Source organism: Stenella coeruleoalba (genome assembly GCF_951394435.1).
Source record: "Stenella coeruleoalba genome assembly, chromosome: 12".
Classification (NCBI taxonomy): domain Eukaryota; kingdom Metazoa; phylum Chordata; class Mammalia; order Artiodactyla; family Delphinidae; genus Stenella; species Stenella coeruleoalba.
The window spans coordinates 62,648,801-62,672,274 of NC_137158.1; the positions used below are offsets into that span (position 1 = coordinate 62,648,801).

Genomic DNA, 23,474 nt, shown 5'->3' on the forward strand with positions numbered 1-23,474 from the left:
CTTTCAGTCTTAACTTCTTTGAGTAACTACTGCTTTCCCAGTCTTATCTCTACTGAAACTTGTTTGCCTTTTTGGATTTCCTCCTTCACAATCAGATTTCAGCAAGATTTGGCACTGAGTCCCTTTAAACAAGTATTACTTTTCTTATCATAAAGATTTCAAGAGGATTTTGTACTTTTCTGGACCATAATTATGTAATATTATTGCCGGCTATAGACCTTTAAATCAAGCATGTAATGAAAACAACAGTTAAAGGGCAAGGAGACTTAGTGGCAAAACCTGAATGTGGTAGTAAGTGAGCCTATTTCAAAGAACAACAAAAGAACCAATCTCGGATTTTTCTCAACTATTTGAAGATGATCTGACTCAGTTAAAATGTGTTTGGGGAAAAAAGTACAAACACATAGAAAATTTAAATTCAAGGACTAATGTAGACTGCAGAATAGTCTACCTGCCCTCAAACCCATAGAGCAAAAGAAAACCATCAAAACCTCTCAGAGAGCATCAACTGTAACTGAATTTCTTCAGTTTTTTCCCCAGACTTATGAAATAAATTCCAAACACAGCCAACAGATTAAAGGTCAGATGCTTCTTTTACATGGTCTAAGTATTACTTCTCTCTCTTTGCCCAAGGCAAGAGCAACATCTTACCTTAAATACATGTATGTACAGTTGGCCCTCAGTATCCAAGGGGGATTGGTTCCAGGACACTCCCACCTGCACAGATACCAAAATCTGCAGATGCTAAAGTGCCTCATATAATGGTGTAGTATTTGTATATAACCTAACAACCTCCTGTATACTTTAAATCATCTCTAGATTACTTATAATACCTAATACGATGTAAACGCTATGCTAATAGTTGTAAATACAATGTAAATGCTATGTAAATAGTTGCCAGCATGGCAAATTCAAGCTCTGCTTTTTGAAACTTTCTGGAATTTTTTTTCCAAATAATTTCGATCCCTGTTTGGTTGACTCTTTAGATGTGTAGCCCGTGGATAAGGAAGGCCAACTGTATATGAAATGTTGTAAAACTACTGGATTAAAAAAACCCAACATAATGGCTCTAATCAGAATATAAGTCTACTCCAGAGGTTGAGGGAAGGGAAGTCAGACTGAATTATACATCACTGTTACGTCAGCGTTACTTTTCCTTTCTTGTTGTGACCCTGACTAATGAGTAACAACATATTACTACGTGCAGGTCTTACCAAACCTGCTTCTAGTAGCCTCTTCATATGAAATGGGTGCTGTGATGTCTTAAGCAGGTTAAACATGGTTCCTGCCCTGTTTCCTACTGTATTACTGCATTACTGTAGCGGGCATATCCAAGTCCTTTTTCATGATGCAAAGGTTGGCTTAACCTATGTTCAAATGCTATGAATCACAAATTAGTAGGAGATCCACATTACAAAGTCTTGACACTGATTTATAAAAGGACACCACTTATTTCTTTAGGACCAATACTTCACTTCTCAACACCTTTACTCACTCATTCCTTGGTCTCAGCAGCAGCGCGCCATATGGGTATGGAGGCAGAAGGAGAGGGAAGAAGGAGGTGTCTCTGTGAGCTGTTTTGTTTCACTTTATCTTTAAACAAAAAAGCCCAAGGCTATGAGACAATCAGCCCATAAGCACCCTCACCCCCCCTCAAGGCCAAGGAGTATGATTGCCCTTCTTGCCCTCTTGTCCCCACACACCTCTCAGCTGTTTTGTGAACTTCATTTCCTCTTCATGGATACCCTTGATTTGGAGAGGAGGGGATAGAGAGAGGAAGATGAGCAAAGCAAAGGAGTTGAATGAAAGGATCAGAATCCGGAGACTCTTGCTTCCCAAACCCTCACAACTTCATAGTGATATTTTTAAGTTTAGATGCAGTGAGACAAACGTGAAAGGAATGATTAATGGAATGATTTTCAGTGCCTCCAGTGATTACATGGAGATTTACCAAGAAGAAACAACTCATAAATAACTTTGGAAAAGAGAAATGGGCCATGCAAACAACTCCCCCAAATATTTCTATAAACTTGAAGCATGAATGTAAAATTAAGTAAATGTTCAATCTATGTTTGCTGCAGCAGCACACCAGCTTTAAATAAGGCAAATTTATGATATACTAGAACTCTATTTTTAAAGCTATTTATATACCTCCTGATATCTACCTTTTCCAAAGAATTAATATCTGCAATGGTTTTATATCCACTTTGTAGGAATTTTTATTTAAAAGAAAAAAACCCAACAACGAGGGCCGTCGGTTAAATTCTAATCCTGGTTCTGTCATTAACTCTCTATGGCCTCAGTAAGCCACTTAACTTCTCTTGAGGTCTGTTTTTCTTACTTGAAAATGTACAGGAGGTGCTCAGAATAAAAGCATGAACTATCATAGCACCATTCTTATATTTTACAGATGAGGAAATGGAGGCCCAGAGTCAGCAAGATTACAGAAGTAGCCTGAAGGTTACAATCCTGTTTTTCAAACTGGTTTAAAAGCAAAACTAGTTTTCAATACAATTTTGTTTGAAAGCCTCACATACAAACACTGAAAAGTAGAATTTCTCTAGGTGAAGCTAGGTTTGGTGGTCTGGCAAACCTGGCCTCCCCAGACCTACCCCACAGAGCCCTGAGGAACAGGGCTCTACAGAGGAGAGAGTTTACAAACCACTCGACTAGATAAGCTCTTTCAGGTTTTCTCTGTTGCTAAAATTATGTTTCTGGGAGCATAATTTTATGACTTTAAATATTCATACAAGTTTGCTGTTGATTCTTTGATTTTAGAATTTATTGTTGATTATTTGAGTTGTATTTGACGCTAAATCCTCCAATTATGCTTTTCCTTAAGGACAAAATATTCCTCTGCATTAAGATGCAGTTTCTATAAGTATATTAAAACAAAAAGTAAAGGCCTTCATCTTGATTCATGATTTGTAGTTTGGGATACTAATTATGCCAATTAAAAACGACAACAACAATAAATACTTAAGGGAAAGCCACTCTAGGGGCAAGGCACCGCGCTACGTGCCGTGGAGATACAAAGCTATAGGCTCCGAGAGCTTATACTCTAACAGGGGAAGGCATGGAGACAACCAACAAGGCAGAGGGAGATCCACATTATGATAAAGGAAAAAAATGTGCAGATATAAAGGAACAGAAGCCTTGAATTGCAACTGGAGGCTTTTGAGAAGGATTCTCAGAAGAGGGAGCATTTAGCTGTCTCCTAAGGGATAAACTGAATTTCTGATAGTTGGCGTAGCACAAAAACTATACAGCTGGAGAAAACAGGGTAAGCAGAGGTTTGAGGTTTTGCGTCTGCAGGGCAGCATACTCGGGAGGGTGATTTGGGAGATGAGGAAAAGTGGGTCAGAACTTCTGTTCAATCTCTGAGGGATGAGAGCTAGATTAAAACCTAAGAGATTTGGACTTCAAAGACAAATACAGCATCAGCTAAGATGTCTGAGCTGGTAAATCACAACTTGATTTCTATTTTAGGAAGGTACCTCTGGTAGGCAGGTAAACGGTGCAGTAAAGACTGGAGAATGGGAGCGTGGAGACCTCCACAGGTAGGGGCTGGGGGGCTGGTTCCAGCAATCTCCTTCCCAGGTTCCTCCCCCTCAGTGCACTCTTTAAAAAAGCTGGTGCTCCTTAATGTCTTCTACCCTTTAGTTCTGTACACTCCTCTGTTCCCATGGATTCGACAGGTATGTTTATGCTAAAGACTTCCAAATCAATACCCAGAGCCTGGATCTCCAGTTTTCTTCAAAATGATTTGGCAATCGTTAGTTTTCAGCAAATCTTGTAAATACGGTCGTTTTTCTGAACATACACTTGGAACCATCCATCTTCATCAGAACTACCTCGCAAGCCTGAGTTCTCAGCAAATCTCTCCCGAGCCCCCTGGCTGCTGCACAGGTGCTACACACAGCGCAACTTACGCTGAAGTGCCCTTCTGCTTTTACACACTGATGGTCACGTTAGAAACCTAGGTTGCTCCTTTTCCTTCACATGAATTTCCTCACCAAACCCTACTTTCGCATTATGGCTGGCTTGGATTGCTGCAACCGCCTCTCCTGGTCTTATTTCACTGCTTTTTTTTTCCCCCCTTCTCAGAGCTTAGAGAATGAGCTTTTGAAACAACTGATTTGATCATGCCATCCTCCATGTTTTAAATCCTCCAATGGCTCCCCAGTATCTTCAGGATCAAATCCAGCTCCTTAACATGCCATACAAGGATCTTCTTGATCCCATCTCCTCGTTCAGGTTCAGCTTTCTCTCTTTTTAACTTTGCAGCCTAGGCTCCAGCCATGATGAAATATTTGTGGTGGCCTGTGTGCCATGTCTTCATATTTGTTCAGTCTGCCTGGAATGCTCTTCCTCCCATAAAACTCAATTTAGAAATCAACCCCTCTGGAAAGCCTTTCCTGACCTCATTAAGCTTGGGTCAGGGGCCACTTCCATTTGCTCCCCTGCATTTCATATAGAACTCTACCAAAACAGACTTTTATGCTGTAAAACCCCCGATATTTGACTGTTCTTTCAAGAGAGAAGTCCTTAAAGGTGAAGGTAGATGATGATTCCGTAACACACTGGAGTAGAGAAGAAAAAAATCGGGTTTTTAAAAATTGATTTGGTTTTGGGCACACTGGACCAGAGATTCCAGAATGACACCTTCGTGAACGTGGAAATTTCTAGTAGGCGGTTAGAAATACACTTGGGGAATTCAGAACAGGAGCCGAAGTTACGGATGTAGACTTTGATACATCTGAAATACCAAAGTAATATTTGAAATGATAGGGGTAGAGGATAATCCAGAAAAAAGTGCTAGAGAAAAATAAAAGACATACAGCATGTAGCTTGTAGAAGGCTGGTATTACAGTGGCAGGCAAAGCCAGAGAACGAGAGAGAAACAGGAGAGGTAAGCGCACTGTTACAAACATTAAGGAAACAGAAAAAAGCAGGGGTGTTAATGACCCAGAAAGCTGGCATACGGAGGATTTTTTTACACGGTCTGTAAACTGCTGGAAACAGTCCCTCCCTCCATCGGGTGCTTTATCCCTTATCCCTTCCCCTATGACCAGCTGGTTTTTCAGTTTCTCTGATGAGCACTTCTAGCTACTTGAGGGCTTCTGCACAAGCTGTTTCTAATGCCTCAAATGTATCCTCCTGCCCCCCACCCCCTTACAAAAACCACCCCATCCACTTCTCACCACAAGGCCTCACAGCTTCCCTTCACTGTCCTTTCACTGCTTATGTTTTAGTTTTATGACTCATTAATTACAGTTATTTTCACTCATTAGGCTGTAAGTTCTGTAAGTGGAGGGACTATTTCTGTTTAATTCACCATTACACCATCCAGACAACATTCTATCACAGTGCCTGGAAAAACAGCAGGCATTCAATATATATGTGTTAAATGAATAAACTATAAAGACACCAAAGGGGTGGAGGAGTGAGGATGCAGATCATTGGTTGAGTGAGGCTAGAAAAATGTGGGAGGGGAAAATGACCAAAAATACAAGTGGAGAGATCGGCCATAGAAAGGAGGGCACTTCTTTCTATGATCTGAAAGCAGCTGGAGAAGGAAGGGGAAGTAACAGAAATACAGAGAAAGCAGGGAGACAAAGTCAGCCTGGAGTAAGAGGTTACGTGGACCTTACCATGACCAGGCACTGTAAGGCATGGGGTAGGGAGTCAGTCAGGAAGAACAAAAAGATGATCAAGACCACGGGCCTCACTGAGGCTGGGAACCACAAGTAAGACACAGAGACAACCACCACAATTCTGTGCTTTTCTTTAGCAATGATGAATTCCAGAGTAGAAGTGAGAGAAATGGACAACTGGTTTACCCCCAGACCTGGGGACTGGTAAGACCTGTATGCCAAGTCACACCAAGTGCCATATGTATACGACATCAAATTGCTAAATAAGTGCTGCTTCCATGCATTTATTTCCTGGTGATCTAAGTGAGCTGGTTTGGGGAGAGTGAAAACTGATGGCAGATAACCAAGAAGGCAGGAAACATCAGAATGCCACCACTCCCCCTTTTGAAAAAAGATTTCTGCAAACTAAAGAATCATTTGGGTCACCCACTGCCTCTTTTGGGACTGGACTATTCCCTAGTGATGGGCGATAAGGGAAGGAAACTGGAGAGACTGAAGGAGACGTGACAATTTTACCAACCCCACTGCAGCCCTCTGCACACTGTTGACCATCTGCCCGTGAGCAACACCATCACTGCTGACGTTCGACAGGGTCAGGTGTGATTTGGAAGGTTAATACACACCTTAGTACAGCTGCTCCTATTTCTTTGCCTGATCCTTCCTTCATTCAGTAAACGTTTACTGAATACCTGCTTTGTGTCTGATGCTGGGGATTCAATTTTAAACGAGACACAGTCTCTGCCTTAAAGAAGTTATGGCCCTTTTATTCCATCCAAAGACAAAGAAAGGAACTGAAGAAAAAAGTCGTGGGCTTCCCTGGTGGCGCAGTGGTTGAGAGTCCGCCTGCTGATGCAGGGGACACGGGTTCGTGCCCCGGTCCGGGAAGATTCTACGTGCCGCGGAGCGGCTGGGCCTGTGAGCCATGGCCGCTGAGCCTGTGCTCCGTAACGGGAGAGGCCACAACAGTGAGAGGCCTGCGTACCTCAAAAAAAAAAAAAAGTCGTATGCATGAGCCATGCTAGGAATATAGTAGGTTACACTTTCGATCCAGTTTCCTATGCCTGACCTTTTCCTTCTTCATCTTTACTATAAAGACTTACAGGTTTTATAAAATGACTGTGTACTTTTAATAGTTTCAAAATACAGCTAATCCTCATTATTTGTGGATTTCCTATTTGCAAATTTGCCTACTCACTAAAATTTACTTGTAACCCCCAAATCAACGCGTGTGGTGCTGTCACAGTTGAATACATGCACTGGCGCAGAGTGGTGACACATCTGAGCTGCCCAATGCACATATTCCCAGCTGAGGGAGGAATGTTAGTACCTCCCAATGTCTTGCAATGTTTCTCATGCTCCGTCTTATTGTTTCAGCTCTCAAACAGTAAACAAGTGCCCTTTTTATGATCTATTTAGTGCCATGTTTTTCACATTTTTGTGCTCTTTGTTGGTGATTTTGCTGTTTAAAATGGTCCCTAAGCATAGTGTTGCAGTGTTGTCTAGTGTGACTAAGTACAAGAGGGCTGAGGTGCCTGTCCCACAGATAAAGTGTGTGTACTAGTTAAGCTTTGTTTAGGTGCAAGTGACAGTACATGAGTTCAATTTTGATGACTCAACTGTATTAAATTAAGTGTCTTTAGACAGACATACACGTAAAACAAGGTTATGTATTGACTGGTTGATGAAAATCTGGTGACCAGAGGCTCTCAAGAACCTAATCCTGCATTTCCTCTAGGAGCATTGGTTTAGAATTCACTAATTCAGTGTTCATGGTGAATTTATAAACATAATTACTGTAAATGACTAAAATTGACTGCGTATTTTTAGGCATGGCTTCTGTGCATCCACCATATTACTATTTTACTGTTCTTACTTGCTACCTTTCCTAATCTTATTCCTTGACAAATCTATGAAGTTTTGGGGAGCTCTGTCTCAATCGAATTGTAATCATTCATAGAGAATATCCTACACGTCCAGTACTAAGGTGGGAACTCTGGGGGGAATATGAATGTTGGAAAGTTGATTCCTGTTGGTTTCACATGGCTGTGTGTAATGGCTTATAGACTCATATTTAGTCAGGTCAATTGGAAGTTTATAGCCTGAGATCAAAGGGCCTGAAGTAGATATGTTACTCCTTTGATGAGGCTGGAAGAACATTCTCTAGCAAAATTCTGTAACTCTGTGTCTACAAAGGGGCTTTCACAAATATAAAGGAGTATCTCCCAAAGAGTAGCACGTTTAGGGTAGAGTCTGGGCACTGACATTTTCACACAAGTGCCCAAGGTGATTCTAAGGCCTAGCTGTTTGAGAACTCCTACTCTGGCATATAACAAACCAATAAGCTGTGGGGGTTGGAGAGCTCAGGACTGATTCCTGATCTCTGTGTGTGAAGCTGACTTTGCTTAGTAGCTGGTAAGCATGGAATGGTGTGGTCCCTGTCAACTCCTCCCATTCCTGCCTTCTCCCCTTCCTCTGGTTTGAATCTCAATTCTTACCAGCACTATCCATCAAGGATTTCAAATTCCCTCCCAACAAACAACATTAAACAGACACAGTAACTCACAGGCTCGTAATTTATGGAGGGCAAAGATATGTATAGGAGAAGTTCAAGATGGCGGAGGAGTAAGACGTGGAGATCACCTTCCTCTCCACAAATACATCAAAAATACATCTACATGTGGAACAGCTCCTACAGAACACCTACTGAACACTGGCAGAAGACCTCAGACTTCTCAAAAGGCAAGAAACTCCCAACGTGCCTGGTCATGTGGCTGACAGAGTCTTGGTGCTCCAGCCAGGTGTCAGGCCTGAACCTCTGAGGTGGGAGAGCCAAGTTGGGACATTGGTCTACCAGAGACCACCGGGCCCCACGTAATATCACATGGCAAAAGCTCTCTCTGAGATCTCCACCTCAGTGCTAAGACCCAGCTCCACTCAACGCCCAGCAAGCTACAGTGCTGGACACCTTATGCCAAACAACTAGCAAGACAGGAACACAATGCCACCCATTAGCAGAGAGGCTGCCTAAAATCATAATAAGGCAACAGACAACCCAAAACACACCACCGGATGTGGTCCTGCACACCAGAAAGACAAGATCCAGCCTCACCCACCAGAACACAGGCACTAGTCCCCTCCACCAGGAAGCCTACACAACCCACAGAACCAACCTTAGCCCCTGGGGACAGACAGCAAAAACAATGGGAACTACGAACCTGCAGCCTGCAGAAAGGAGACCCCAAACACAGTAAGGTAAGCAAAATGAGAAGACAGAGAAATACACAGCAGGTGAAGGAGCAAGGTAAAAACCCACCAAACCAAACAAATGAAGAGGAAATAGGCAGTCTACTGGAAAAAGATTTCAGAGTAATGATAGTAAAGATGATGAAAAATCTTGCAAACAGAATGGAGAAAATACAAGAAATGTTTAACAGGGACCTAGAAGAACTAAAGAGCAAATAAACAATGATGAACAACACAATAAAATTAAAAATTCTCTAGAAGGAATCCATAGCAGAATAACTGAGGCAGAAGAACAGATAAATGACCAGGTAGATAAAATAGTGGAAATAACTACCGCAGAGCAGAATAAAGAAAAAAGAATGAAAAAAACTGAGGACAGTCTCAGAGGCCTCTGGGACAATATTAAACACAACAACATTTGAATTATAGGGGTTCCAGAAGAAGAAGAGAAAAAAAAAAGGGGACTGAGAAAATATTTGAAGAGATTATAGTTGTAAACTTCCCTAATATGGGAAAGGAAATAGTCAATCAAGCCCAGGAAGCACAGAGAGGCCTATACAGGATAAATCCAAGGAAAATCACACCAAGACACATATTAATCAAACTATCAAAAACTTAAATACAAAGAAAAAATATTAAAAACAGCAAGGGAAAAGCAACAACTAACATACAAGGGAATCCCCATAAGGTTAACAGCTGCTCTTTCAGCAGAAACTCTGCAAGCCAGAAGGGAGTGGCAGGACATATTTAAAGTGATGAAAGGCAAAAACGTACAACCAAGATTACTCTACACAGCAAGGATCTCATTCAGATTAGACAGAGAAATTAAAACCTTTACAGGCAAGCAAAAGCGAAGAGAATTCAGCACCACCAAACCAGCTTTACAACAAATGCTAAAGGAACTTCTCTAGGCAGGAAACACAAGAGAAGGAAAAGACCTACAAAAATAAACCCCAAACAATTAAGAAAATGGTAATGGGAACAAACATATCGATAATTACCTTAACTGTAAATGGATTAAATGCTCCAACCAAAAGACATAGACTGGCTGAATGGATACAAAAACAAGACCCATATATATGCTGTCTACAAGAGACCCACTTCAGACCTAGAGACACATACAGACTGAAAGTGAGGGCATGGAAAAAGATATTCCATGCAACTGGAAATCGAAAGAAAACTGGAGTAGCAATTCTCATATCAGACAAAATAGACTTTAAAACAAAGACTATTACAAGAGAAGAAAAGGATACTACATAATGATCAAGGGATCAATCCAAGAAGAAGATATAACAATTGTAAGTATTTATGCACCCAACATAGGAGCACCTCAATACATAAGGCAAATGCTAACAGCCATAAAAGGGGAAATCGACAGTAACACAATCATAGTAGGGGACTTTAACACCCCACTTTCACCAATGGACAGATCATCCAAAATGAAAATAAATAAGGAAACACAAGCTTTAAATGATACATTAAACAAGATGGACTTAACTGATATTTATAGGACATTCCATCCAAAAACAACAGAATACACATTCTTCTCAAGTGCTCATGGAACGTTCTCCAGGATAGATCGTACCTTGGGTCACAAATCAAGCTTTGGTAAATTTAAGAAAACTGAAATCATATCAAGTATCTTTTCTAACCACAACTCTATGAGACTGGATATCAATTACAGGAAAAAATCTGTAAGAAATACAAACACATGGAAGCTAAACAACACACTGCTTAATAACCAAGAGATCACTGGAGAAATCAAAGAGGATTCAAAAAATACCTAGAAACAAACGACAATGAAAACATGACGACCCAAAACCTATGGGATGCAGCAAAAGCAGTTCTAAGAGGGAAGTTTATAGCAATACAATCCTACCTTAAGAAACAAGAAACATTTCAAATAAACAACCTAACCTTACACCTAAAGCAATTACAGAAAGAACAAAAAACCCCCAAAGTTAGCAGAAGGAAAGAAATCATAAAGATCAGATCGGAAATAAAAGAAATGAAGGAAACGATAGCAAAGATCAATAAAACTAAAAGCTGGTTCTTTGAGAAGATAAACAAAATTGATAAGCCATTAGCCAGACTCATCAAGAAAAAAAGGGAGAAGATTCAAATCAACAGAATTAGAAATGAGAAAGGAGGAGTAACAGGTGAGACTGCAGAAATACAAAGGATCATGAGGGATTACTACAAGCAACTATATGCCAATAAAATGGACAACCTGGAAGAAATGGACAAACTCTTAGAAATGCACAACCTTCCGAGACTGAACCAGGAAGAAATTGAAAATATGAACAGACAAATCACAAGCACTGAAATTGAAACTGTGATTAAAAATCTTCCAACGAACAAAAGCCCAGGACCAGATGGCTTCATAGGCGAATTCTATCAAATATTTAGAGAAGACCTAACACCTATCCTTCTCAAACTCTTCCAAAATATAGCAGAGACAGGAACACTCCCAAACTCATTCTACGAGGCCACTATCACTCTGACACCAAATCCAGACAAAGATGTCACAAAGAAAGAAAACTACAGGCCAATATCACTGATGAACATAGATGCAAAACTCCTCCACAAAGTACTAGCAAACACAATCCAAAAGCACATTAAAAGGATCATACATTATGATCAAGGGGGGTTTACCCCTGGAATGCAAGGATTCCTCAATATATGCAAATCAATCAACGTGATACACCATATTAACAAATTGAAGGAGAAAAAGCATATGATCATCTCAATAGATGCAGAGAAAGCTTTCGACAAAATTCAACACCCATTTATGATAAAAACCCTCCAGAAAGTAGGCATAGAGGGAACTTTCCTCAACATAATAAAGGCCATGTACGACAAACCCACATTCAACATCATTCTCAATAGTGAAAACCTGAAACTATTTCCACTAAGATCAGGAACAAGACAAGGTTGCCCACTCTCACCACTGCAATTCAACGTAGTTTTGGAAGTTTTAGCCACAGCAATTAGAGAAGAAAAAGAAATAAAAGGAATCCAAATTGGAAAAGAAGAAATAAAGCTGTCACTGTTTGCAGATGACATGATACTATATGTAGAGAATCCTAAAGATGCTACCAGAAAACTACTAGAGCTAATCAATGAATTTGGTAAAGTAGCAGGATACAAAATTAATGCACAGAAATCTCTTGCATTCCTATAAAATAATGATGAAAAATCTGAAAGTGAAATTAAGAAAACACTCCCATTTACCATTGTAACAAAAAGAATAAAATATCTAGAAATAAACTTACCTAAGGAGACAAAAGACCTGTATGCAGAAAATTATAAGACACTGATGAAAGAATTTAAAGATGATATAAATAGATGGAGAGATATACCATGTTCTTGGATTGGAAGAATCAACATTGTGAAAATGACTCTACTACCCAAAGCAATCTACAGATTCATGCAATCCCTATCAAACTACCACTGGCATTTTTCACAGAACTAGAACAAAAAATTTCACAATTTATATGGAAACACAAAAGACCTCGAATAGCCAAAGAAATCTTGAGAAAGAAATATGGAGCTGGAGGAATCAGGCTCCCTGATTTCAGACTATACTACAAAGCTACAATAATCAAGACAGTATGGTACTGGCACACAAACAGAATTACAGATCAATGGAACAGGATAGAAAGCCCAGAGATAAACCCACGCACATACGGTCACCTTATCTTTGATAAAGGAAGCAAGAATATACAGTGGAGAAAAGACAGCCTCTTCAATAAGTGGTGCTGGGAAAACTGGACAGCTACATGTCAAAGAATGAAATTAGAACTCTCCCTAACACCATACACAAAAATAAACTTGAAACAGAATGTAAGGCCAGACACCATCAAACTCTTAGAGGAAAACATAGGCAGAACACTCTATGACATAAATCACAGCAAGATCCTTTTAGACCCGTCTCCTAGAGACATGGAAATAAAAACAAAAATAAACAAATGGGACCTAATGAAACTTAAAAGCTTTCACACAGAAAAGGAAACCATAAAGACGAAAAGACAACCCTCAGAATGGGAGAAAATATTTGCAAATGAAGCAACTGACAAAGGATTAATCTCCAAAATTTACAAGCACCTCAATATCAAAAACCAAAGAACCCAGTCCAAAAATGGGCAGAAGACCTAAATAGACATTTCTCCAAAGAAGATATACAGATTGCCAGCAAACCCATGAAAGAATGCTCAACATCATTAATCATTAGAGAAATGCAAATCAAAACTACAATGAGGTACCATCTCACACCGGTCAGAATGGCCATCATCAAAAAATCTACAAACAATAAATGTGGAGAAAAGGGAACCCTCGTGCACTGTTGGTGGGAATGTAAATTGATACAACCACTATGCAGAACAGTATGGAGCTTCCTTAAAAAACTAAAAATAGAACTACCATGAGACCCAGCAATCCCACTCCTGGGCATATACCCTGAGAAAACCATAATTCAAAAAGAGTCATGTACCAAAATGTTCATTGCAGTTCTATTTACAATAGCCAGGACATGGAAGCAACCTAAGTGTCCATCGACAGATGAATGGATAAAGAAAATGTGGCATATATATACAGTGGAATATTACTCAGCCATAAAAAGGTATGAAACTGAGTTATTTGTAGTGAGGTGGATGGACCTAGAGACTGTCATACAGAGTGAAGTAAGTCAGAAAGAGAAAAGCAAATACTGTATGCTAACGCATATATATGGAATCTAAAAGAAAAAAACAAATAAAGGTCATGAAGAACGTAGGGGCAAGATGGGAATAAAGATGCAGACCTACTAGAGAATGGAGCTGAGGATACGGGGAGGGGGAAGGGTACGCTGGGACAAAGTGAGAGAGTGGCATGGACATATATACACTACCAAATGTAAAACAGACAGCTAGTGGGAAGCAGCCACATAGCACCGGGAGATCAGCTCGGTGCTTTGCGACCACCTAGAGGGGTGGGATAGGGAGGGTGGGTGGGACGAAGATGCAAGAGGGAAGAGATATCGGGACATATGTATATGTATAACTAATTCACTTTGTTATAAAGCAGAAACTAACACACCATTGTAAAGCAATTACACTCCAATAAAGATGTTAAAAAAAAAAGCAAACAAAATACAATAAAACATGAAATTTTATTTCATAACTTAGATATTTGGGCATATAATTACTTTCATGACCAGTTTAAGTCATATAGTCTTCCGTGTTTTATGTCTCTACAATAAAAAACTAAATCAAACTAAATCAACTAAAAAAAAAATGTGACCCATATACTAAGATTGTTCATATGGAAAAATTCAATTTGAAATGTAATATAGACCTATGCCTGCCAGTGAGTTTAAGGACAGGGCAGTATTCAGCCTTTATGGTCCTGGCCCAGGCATGTTTTCTCCTGTGATCTTGGGAATGATATTGCTTTTCCAGTCAGTGACTATGCAAGCAGGCAGACATGGTCAAAATATTTTCTCACAAGGGAGATGCCAACATTTGGAGGTCTATCAAACATTCTCTCTCCTTCGTGTGAGATACAGCAGTGGGTTAAGAGGCTGCTGCTTAAACACACCCACAGTAACAGGGAAGCAGAAATAGGGGTAAAAGAAAGAAAAGACTCATCAAGTACGAAAAAGTTTAGTAAAAGAGTGGTAAAAACAAAGCTGTTCCAGTATGTTCAGAGATCTTGCATTGTGCACATGGTTTATGAGGATAAAAGAGACATTCAAATAAAAAAAGACTTCCTTTTTTATGTCAGCTGAAGGATAACCATGTTAAAATCAGGGACAATTATGACCACATTATTGGGATTGCTAAGTAATAATAATAATAACATTAGCATACCGTTAATTTTCCATGGTCTCTGTGAAGATTTAGCATACAGCTAAGTTTCTTAAGCAAAGGAAATAAATGGTAGTCAGGAGATATCTGAATCTGATTAAGAGACATCTTAATCATATTCATCACATTGAGCCTCACATAGCTGGATACATCTTTACATGAAGCTGTTGTTTTTAAGTAGGGTAGTCTGTAACTCCAACATCACTACTTATATATGTGCACGTAATGGGAAAATGAAAGCAAAGTTTCCTTAAAATAGAGCAGTAGTTCTCAACTGTGGGGTGTGGGTGGGGTCCGTTTGACCCCCAGGGGAAATTTGGCAATGTCTGAAAGACATTTTTGATTGTCACAACTGGAGAGGGTTAGTGCTTCTGGCATCTAGTGGGTAGAGGCCTGGGAGGCTGCTAAACATCCTACAATACACAACATATTCCCCGTCAACAAAGAATTATCAAGCCCCAAATGCCAATAGTGCCAAGGCTGAGAAACCCTGGAGTGCCTGACAAAACAAGAGGACAGCAGAGTTAGGGTATCAGAGAACTTATGAAAAAAGGTCATGCTGATTGTCAAGTCAGAAGACAGGGGGACTGATAACAATCAATTCTGCCACTATCTAAAGGGCAATTTATGACTAGGAATGACTGGTGGGAAGCTTTCCCAATAACATGGTTCACATTTTAGATTTGTAATAGCTTATAGGAGGGATATTACTGATACTTAGGTTAACTTGCAAATATCATCATGGAGAGCAAACACTGTATTATTCTATCAAACGGCCCTTAAAGTCACTGTTGGAGAGAGTATGGACCAAGGGGAATATTGGTTTAATCCAGTACAGCATCACTTATTTTATGCTTTCACGTATCTCATCGTTCAAAGATTAGAATCCAAACTTGCCTTCTCAGAGTCATGAAGGAGTCCTACAAATACTTATCAATGGTTTATTGAAACAGTTACCAAGTCTTTACTGAGAATTTATATTATTCTCTAAACTGAGTTTTCATGGAAGATTTGTGTAAGAAAATGAGACGTGATGGAGGATGGGCTCAGAGACTCAAACCAGCTGAATAATCAGTGGGTTGCTAAACTGGAAAACAACTTTGCCCTTATGTTATTCTGTACAAATCTTAAGTAATGCGAGTTAGGAAGACATCAAGAAAATGAAACATTCCCCAAACCTAGTTTTGCGGTAGAGACTATGGGGGGATTATCTCACAGTCCCTTTATTTCAGAACCACTGGCAATGATCTAGGTCCTGCGCCCAGGAGAGATAAAGTGAGAAGACAAGCAGTTTGTGGGGTCTAACTCTGTTGAGGGTGAGAGGGTCTTGGAAACATGGAGGGGCATTGCCCAAAGTAGCAAGAAAAATAGCTGCGGGGGAAGAGACAAAGCACAGGCTGAGGTACACTTGGCATGGACAATGGCTGAGGCAATGGTGTAAGAGGAGAATGAGTAGTAAAACTTTACCAGGCCTGTGATAGAGTCAAAACCTTATGGGTTCCTTGCAGGGCAGGAGAGATTCTGGAAGCTTTTAGAGTTCCTCCTTGTAGAACGTTTAGGGACTTTATTGTTGGGAGTGGAATCTGTGCGTGTGAGGTGACTCACACTGGCTTTGCTGTCGTATCATCGGGGTCCCATTCACTCTCTAGACTAAAAGATAGTTTTCAAATGTAAATAACGTTTTTTTTTTTGAAATTAACATTTTTCCTCAAAATATTTATAAATTACTGAGCCAAATTATGGAGAAAAAAGAAATACGTATCAGTGTCATCTGCACTGAGGGACACCAATAAGCACTTTAGCTTTAATTTACTTGTAAGATAAAATATTGCCTTAATTCTCTTCAGATAAAGAAAACTTCACATATTCCTGGAATTTTAAAGTGAATCTAAGCATATATTAATTTTTATCTATTTAACATAAATTAGCGATTAAATCAACTGTATTTTCTTTGATAAATGAATTACTAAAGTAAAAAATATATAAATTGATTTTATTCTTTAGCATTAGGAAGAAGGCAATAATAATTATGATTGTATTCAATGATTTAGTGCACATGAACTTTTAGGTAGTTGGAAAATCTGCTACCACTGTCTATTATAAATTTGCTGTTGGACTTTAACACAATAATAAAATCATATAATTCCCATGGTTAGGAATAATTCAGATGCACTCCTGGTACATGGAGAAGTAAACGGGAAAAATTTTTTTCTATATGAAGTGATTTTTGAAAATAGTGATATATAGCACAATTAATCCAGGCTTCAATAAACTGTCTACTTTTGGGATGAAGAGGGTAAATAAAAATTAGATGTTTTTTAGAATAAAGCAGACACATGCACACTGAAGGCAACTTATTCATTGCCTACTGTCTTCCTGATAGGTTGACAGAATTATCAATGTAAAATTTTGTGTGCATGTGTTTGGCTGGAAGAGGAACCACAATGGAGTTATCTGATGCTTTGGGGTTCTGTGCTCTTGTTTTGGACTAAACAAGAAAACAGCTGTTTCTGAATACAACTGGAGTATGCAGTTTAGTTAGGAAGCCAGCTCTTTTGAATTAACCCAGCCTGCTCTTACTGACTTTATATGCTAAGCAAAATACTGAAAATAACAAAAACACTTTTCTCAAATGAAGAGATGAGCTATAATGGATATTTTAATAATTATCTTGGAATAGAAAAACTAATAACTATTATTCATTTAATGAGTTTTTAGAGAAAGAAAAATAAAACATCACAGTTAATCTCTTCACATTCACAGAAATAATCTAACATTCTTGTTGTAATTATTACTATACACCTGGCATTTATACAAAAACATAATTGGCTGTGTTAACACTGAAAAATTTATTGAAGGTAGAAAGTACTCTTCTATCATGGGTTTCATTTTTTAGAAATTAAAAAAAGAAGAAAACCAAGCATTTTCAGAAATTTAAAAAGAACCTGGGCATTTTAGGTATTAAGAAAAAGACAATAGGGCATCTCAGTACCTTGAAACTATGAAAAGAATAGAACTGTCTGTGCTAATAAGAACAGATATCCAACATATACAAAAATAAACTCATAATGAATTAAAGACTTAAAGGTAAGCCTTGAAACCATAAAACGCCTGGAAGAGAACACAGGCAGTAAACACTATGACATGGGTCTCAGCAATATTTTTTAGATCTGTCTTCTCAGGCAACAAAAACAATAATTAACAAATGGTACTACATCTCACTAAAAAGCTTTTGCACACTGAAGGAAACCATTAACAAAATGAAAAGGCAACCTATTGAAAGGGAGTAGATAACTTGCAAGTGATACATCTGACAGGGGTTAATATTCAAAATAATGTATGCAACTTAATATCTAACAAACAATCCAACTGAAAAATGGGCAGAGGATCTGAACAGACACATTTCCAAAGAAAACATACGGATGGCCAACAGGTACATGAAATGATACTCAACATCAGTGATCATCAGGAAAATGCAAATCAAAATCATAATGAGATATCACCTCACACCTGTCAGAATGGCTATCCTCAAAAAGACCAAAAATAACAAGCGTTGGCAAGGATGTGGAGAAAAGGGAACCTTTATGCACTGTTGGTGGGAATGTAAATTTGTACAGCCACTGTGGAAAACCAGTATGGAGGTTTTAAAAATAGAACTACCATATAATGCAGCAATTCCACTTTTGGGTATTTACCTGAAGAAAACACAAATTCAAAAAGACGTATGCACCCCTATGTTCACTGCAGCATTATTTACAATAGCTAAGATATGAAGTAAGCTAAGTGTCCATTGATAGATGAATGGTTAAAGATGATGTGGTATATATACAATGGACTATTACCCAGCCATAAAAAGAAAATGTTGCCATTTGTGAAAACATGGATGGTTCTAGAAGGTATTATGCTAAGTGAAATAAGTCAGACAGAGAAAGAGAAATATCCTATGATTTCACTTACATGTGGAATCTAAAAAACAAATGAACAAACAAAACGAACCAAAAACAGATTCATAGATACAGAGAACAAACTGGTGATTGCCAGTGGGGAGGGGAATGAGGGATTGGGTGAAATAGGTGAAGGGGATTAAGAGGTACAAACTTCCAGTTATGAAATAAATAAGTTACAGGGATGTGATATACAGCATAAGAAATACAGTCAATAACACTGTAATAATTTTGTATAGTGACAGATGGCTACTAGATTTACTGTGGTGATCATAATGTATTTATTAAATGCTGAATCACTATGTTGCACACCTGAAACTAATATTGTGTGTCAACTATACTTCAAGAGATTAAAAAAAGATGTCCAAGATATATTGGCGAAATAAAAATATTAAGTATGATCACAGTTTCATCAAAACAAAGAACAGACATGAATAGACATGTATGTATACATATGCAGAGAACATTTTTAACAGGATATGCAAGAAACAGAGTAAACATGATTAGTAGCAGGACAGAGGAGTTTTATTTTTCATTTACACTATTCTTTATTGTTTGGATTTTTAAAACTATGAGTTTTAAAATATATAAAAGTAATATAAAAGTATATAAAATATAAAAAAGTATAATATATAAAAGTAATATAAAAGTATATTACTTTTACCGAGAGAAATGGAAATAAAAATAAACAAATGGGACCTAATGAAACTTAAAAGCTTTTGCACAGCAAAGGACACCATAAACAAGAAGAAAAGACAACCCTCAGAATGGGAGAAAATACTTGCAAATGAAGCCAGTGACAAAGGATTAATCTTCAAAATTTACAAGTAGCTCATGCAGCTCAATATCAAAAACACAAACAACCCAATCCAAAAATAGGCAGAAGACCTAAATAGACATCTCTCCAAAGAAGATATACAGATTGCCAACAAACACATGAAAGGATGCTCAACATCACTAATCATTAGAGAAGTGCAAATCAAAACTACAATGAGGTATCACCTCACACCAATCAGAATGGCCATCATCAAAAAATCTACAAACACTAAATGCTGGAGAGGGTGTGGAGGGAAGGGAACCCTCTTGCAGTGTTGGTGGGAATGTAAATTGATACAGCCACTATGCAGAACAGTATGGAGGTTCCTTAAAAACTAAAAATAGAAGTACCATATGACCCAGCAATCCCACTCCTGGGCATATACCCTGAGAAAACCAAAATTCAAAAAGAGTCATGTACCACAATGTTCACTGCAGCTCTATTTACAATAGCCAGGACATGGAAGCAACCTAAGTGTCCATTGACAGATGAATGGATAAAGAAGATGTGGCACATACATACAATGGAATATTACTCAGCCATAAAAAGAAATGAAATTGAGTGATTTGTAGTGAGGTGGATGGACCTAGAGACTGTCATACAGAGTGAAGTAAGTCAGAAAGAGAAAAACAAATACTGTATGCTAACCCATATATATGGAATCTAAAAAAAAAAAAAAAATGGTTCTGAAGAACCTAGGGGCAGGACAGGAATAAAGACGCAGATGTAGAGAATGGACTTGAGGACACGGGGAGGGGGAAGGGTAAGCTGGGACGAAGTGAGAGAGTGGCATGGACATATATACACTACCAAATGTAAAACAGATAGCTAGTGGGAAGCAGCTGCATAGCACAGGGAGATCAGCTCGGTGCTCTGTGACCACCTAGAGGGGTGGGATAGGGAGGAGATATGGGGATATATGTAAATGTATAGCTGATTCACTTTGTTACAAAGCAGAAACTAACACACCGTTGTAAAGCAATTATACTCCAATGAAGGAAAAAAAAAGTATATTACTTTTATAGTGTAAATCCTCAAATTAATTAAAATTTTTATACAAGGAACTTTAATGACAATTTTCCTCCCCAAATAAATGAATGCTACAGATTAATGCTTAGGCTATCAAAAATAAAGAGCCTAAAAAAGAAATGGTCCATGATACAAACACAAATAAACTAAGACTGTCAGCACTTCTTTTTTCCCAAACCTTCTGAGTTTCTTTCCTCCCTGATAGCAGCAATTTTCTTCCTTTTAAGAGATGCAAATTTACAGCACACTGTGATAAAAATGTTCTGGAATGAACTTGAGGAAAACGTTCTCCTATACCCCTGTGGTACAGGTTAATTTGTCTGGGGATTCTCTAGCCAATTGTGGAGAGTAACGAACAAGGCCCGTCCCCTCCTCTTGCAGTGGAGAAGTCAAATGCTGCCATCACCCGCTAACACTTCAATGACCCAGACGAAATGTTAGAAGGTACCTGGTACATTTAGCGACAGACAGGTGTGTTCCACTTGGAAGGACTTAGGAGATTCAGCAGCTACCAAAAGGTATAATTTTACTTCTTATTCTATAGTTTGAATAGAAATAACTTAAAAAAGAAAAAAAAAAACTACTGAGGAGGTTTCTTTCCTTTTTTCCTTAAGAAGTATAGACAATACAATTCTAAAGACCTCCACATGAAGAAAGGGTACAATGAAACAAACATAAAACAGGGAGGTAAAAAAGCAAAACGTGGCTGGCTGTGCAGGTAACAGCTGTCTACCTGTGTTGCTGACTAGGTGGTAGAGGAAAACGGGCACCAGCCTGAGAGCATGGAGGCCGAGCTCCAACCAGGAGGGTCATTCTGAACAAACCCCTTATAACCTTCCTGGATCTACCCTGATTTCCTCATCTACAAAGTGAAGGAGTTGACTAGAATCACCAGGGTTGATCTCTAAGGTTCCTTCCATGTCATCAATTCTATAATTCTACGAACTTAGGACCCACCCCTCCCACGCCCCAATTCTAGTCACTTATCACAGATCACTTTTCATGCCCTTCTTTTTTTTAAAAAAAAAACCAAACCCTTATATATGATAATAAAAATAAAACTTGCACATGAAATTAAACATCTGATAGAATTTGTGGTAGGTTTATAAGGCAGGATCTTGATAAAAATCAAACCATAACATATTCTGATAAAGAAACTAAACTGAAGAAATACAACTATGCCAGGTGCTAAGGAAGCCCAGTTACACATTTCTCAAGGGCTGGCTGTTTGTGTCATGACTCAGAGTGTACCCAAGGCATTTTGGTTACCTGGGATGACATTAACGTTTCCCAGGGACTTCTTACGTACGTGTAGGTCATTCTTTACACTTTCTCCCACAGGGAAGCAAAATACTGTCTAACTATACATGTGGTACATTCCACATGTAAAGTTAAATACATATATGTAAGATTCTACTTTAACACATGGATTCAGATAAAGCAGATCAAATCATGTTCTTCAACAAAAGAAATTCTTGCATCTTAAAACTTAAAGCCTTATTCGAGCTCCATCTTCTCCATGAGAACTTTTCTACTTCCTTCCCTAAATGTATTCTTATCCTCTGCAACTTCCTTGCTTTACCTATTTTATGTTTTTAAATGTTTTACTTGCATATCTACAAGTTCTTTGAGATCTATTAGAATTAGGATTTGGGAAGCAGTGGGATAGCCTGAAGCAGACCTCAAGGGTCAAGTTGGATATCTGAAGAATTGTCTGTTGGAATATGAATATAAAGGTCTATTTCAAGCATGGAGATCAGTCTGTGAGAAGAAAAGGCACAGAGAATTAAAAAATCGATTACAGTCTAAACTAAGACTATGATGCAGTGAGTTCTGCTAAGTAGAGCGTGGCACAGGCAGTGAGAACTGGGGAGTCTTAGAAGCAGGTAAGAGGTTTCCATCCACAGGAACACAGGCATGTCAGGAAGAGGCAGCCAGAAAGACACTGACAGAGTTCCTTATATCTCCTCTGGCTGAGGCAGAATGAGCTCGAGGCTGTTGGACAGGAATATACAAAGGTGGGGGGTAGGTAACCCTAATTTCAAAGGTCAGCATGATGCAGAGTTGGGAATACCAGTAAGCCAGTAAGCCACTACAAGTAAAGGTTGTGTCTTTCCTAGCATCTCACACAGTTCCTGACATAGACTACAAGTCTTGTTAGCTGTCACAACGACTCTATGCCGATGTTATAAATGCTTTCATTGCATTATATGTCTTTAGGTTAAATTTATATTAGCATCTTCCTAAATTCTTAAATCTGGTGAATTCCAAACAATGGATACTAATATACATGCAACATTTGCTCACAGCCACATTTCATGCCAGTCCTTTCAACTGTATCCCTTGTAGTCCCATACTGTTATAGGCAACCATCACCATAAATCCTTGCTGGATTTGAAACTGGAGTTTTACCAAGAATTGTTTTTGTTTCAGTTCTTTGCAGCATAAGCTGTTCATTCACACAGAACCCAACCGTGAACCATGGGGGCTGGAATTAATACTGGCCTCCTCTTAGCTCTTTGCTGCTGATTTTAGGCTATTATACTTTAAGAGCGCTCCTCCTTGGGTGCCTTGACATTGGCTATAACACCCTCTATTTATCTTTGCAGCTGTTACCTTTGGACCTTGTGGTCACTCTAACACAATGCTTCTCAATGCTGGCTGTACATTACAATCACCTGGAAAGCTTTTGCAATCTACCCATGCCAAGGTCCCATTCCAACCCACTTAAATCAATTTGTGGGTGTGGAGACAGACATTTATTTATTTATTTTAAAAAATTTCTCATGTGACTTCAATGTGAAGCCAAGGTTGGCACATCTGCTCTAACACAAGAATTAAGAACTTCAGCTCCAGGTTCACCTGTGTCCTCTTCATCCCAACTCTTGCAACCATCCTCGAATTTTAATGTCCAAGAGAACAACCTGCCCGATAGTCT

General features: G+C 38.8%; 1 protein-coding gene across 8 annotated transcripts in view; it reads right to left on the minus strand.

Moving 5' to 3' along the window:
- Positions 1 to 23,474, minus strand: part of AHI1 (Abelson helper integration site 1) — a 247,157-nt gene that overhangs the window by 63,522 nt on the left and 160,161 nt on the right. Inside the window, exon 24 of one of the 8 annotated variants that reach the window (XR_013830786.1) lies at positions 675 to 717. The exons of the other annotated variants lie outside the window; for them this stretch is intronic. The gene's annotated coding sequence lies outside the window, so the exon portion shown is untranslated. Of the gene's footprint in view, positions 1 to 674; positions 718 to 23,474 lie in introns of those variants that run through there. 8 annotated transcript variants of the gene reach the window in all.